A 2,266-nucleotide genomic window follows, 5' to 3' on the forward strand; every position below is an offset into this window, starting at 1 on the left:
GTAAATAATTCTCAGCTCCTAAAGCATAAAGGTTTAGCTCAATATCTGAAAAATTGAGTTCTACATCAATCAGTTTGTGAGATATTTTGCTAACACACAGGTGAGGACAAAAACATCATCTCACTCCCTTTGCCGTTTGGCTGGAGTGACAAAAAGGAAAAAAGAAGAAAATTAAAATATGAGAAATAAAGAAGCAGTTTGAAGATGATGGTAAAACCATCACTGCAATGAACATTTAAAATTACTTTCAGAAATGGAAACACTTTTATTTCTGTGAAAATAAACCACAACAATAATTATTTCAGTGAGTWTGAAGAAAGTTCTGTAATGACCTACAGTATGTTGCAGCTGAGAGGTAAGAGCCTTTAGGTGAATGTTCATCAACATAATGCATATTGCAAATGAAATGAATAAACTACTACTACTACTACTACTACTACTACTACTACTACTACTCCTACTACTACTACTACATAATGTGTAACATTTGTTATATGAACAGTTTGTGCAGCATTCTTCTTCCTCCCATCAGCTCTTTGAAAAAAAGGTCAGTCTYTAGCACAGAATCATTCTTTATTAGTAAAGTATTTTTTTCAATCATGGGCTCTGTTGCTACTACACTGACAGACAGCTGTGGAAAATAAACCCCCTCCAGAAGATGTTCAACATCTTTCTGTATATTTAAATTTCATGTGTGTGTGGATTGTCATTGAGTAGTCTAGTTTTGCATTCCAAAAACATACATCTGAGGTTATTGGAGATTCCAAATTGATTTTAAATTGGAATGCATACCTCCCTTCTTACACACTGATTGTTGTGGAGATCCACACCAGCTCCATGTGACTCTGAACAGGAAGACAAAATGGATGGCTCTAAATTACTAGACTTTTGAGTTGCGTTGAATGTCCAAAGGGTGGAGATAAATTGAGTTTACGAATCTTTAAAGTGTTCATGAGCTGCTGACTAACCTTTTCAGTTAAACTGTGGACTGATTTTCAGACAGTCAATATTCCGGATAATTGCAGAGATATCTGCATTTTTAAGTACCAAAGAACAGGCTTGCTAAAGATATTTTTGACAAATTTAACTGCCATTTTTAGCAAAAATTAACTAACTGCAAAGAGTCCTGAGAGTTGTTTGGTTACTTAGCTAGGACTCAAAAAGTGTTTTTTCCAGAACTTTCATTAATTTGTTATCTTTACCCGCTTCTTCACTTCACTTCACTTGTGGGAGGAAACTGGAGTGCCCAGAGAAAACCCATGCATGTATGGCGAGAACCTTCAAACCAAGGATGCACTGATGCAAGTTTTTTTTTCAAACTGAGTACGAGTACAAGTACTTCAGATTTGGTACTCGCCGATACCGAGTACTGATACAAGTAGCTACTACTGAGTTACAACTTACTTGGTTATTATAATATTAAGGGATGTTTGTGAAACCTAAAATTCAAACAAATTTGAAGAACAGTCAAAGGAATAAGCTTGTGGAATAATCAGGATAGTGATTACAAAAAATGCTGGCTCAATTAATTTGTTTAAAAGAATGATAAAAGTTAATTTGCTAATGAAATATGAAATTGTAAAATTTGTATTTACGAGAGCTGCTGTTTGAGGAGCTGAAGTTTTTGTTTTGTTTTATTATCACATATCAGTATATAACAGATATTATAAGATTTTTTCTTCTTTCTGCTACTTTCATTTTATTTGATGTGGATTATTTTGTTGTATATGAATTTGTTTTGGTTTTAAATTAAGTAAATAAAAAATCTAGCACTAAATTAGAAACTTATCTAATGTTTGTCAAAATCAAGCTCAGTTTAAACCAGTGGTTTATCCTGGTCCTCGAGGACCATTATCCTGCATGATTTAGTTGTTTCCCTGCTCCTCAGCAGGTTTTTAGATCTGCAGAAGCCTGTCAATCAAATCAAATGTACCAAAGCAGGAAAACATCGAAAACATGCAGGATAGTGGTCCTCGAGGACCAGGATTGAGAACCACTTGCATAAACAGTCATACCTCATTTCTCAGACAGTCTGTCTGGTGGGGTTTTACAGATTGATCCAAGTAATAATGGCACTAACCTCAAGTCATGCAATTTAAATCTTGTAGCACCACGCGTCTTCAGCTACAGAACAGCCATCCGTGTCCTGGATGACTGAGAGTCCACAGAAACATCTGATAGCAACAGTGTCGAACCATWTCGAAACTAAAGTTCTGGATCAATACTTTAGTTGGATCACTTCCAGCTCATTGTAACACCACACGTC

Source organism: Austrofundulus limnaeus, unplaced genomic scaffold, assembly GCF_001266775.1.
Source record: "Austrofundulus limnaeus strain Quisiro unplaced genomic scaffold, Austrofundulus_limnaeus-1.0 Scaffold316, whole genome shotgun sequence".
Lineage (NCBI taxonomy): Eukaryota > Metazoa > Chordata > Actinopteri > Cyprinodontiformes > Rivulidae > Austrofundulus > Austrofundulus limnaeus.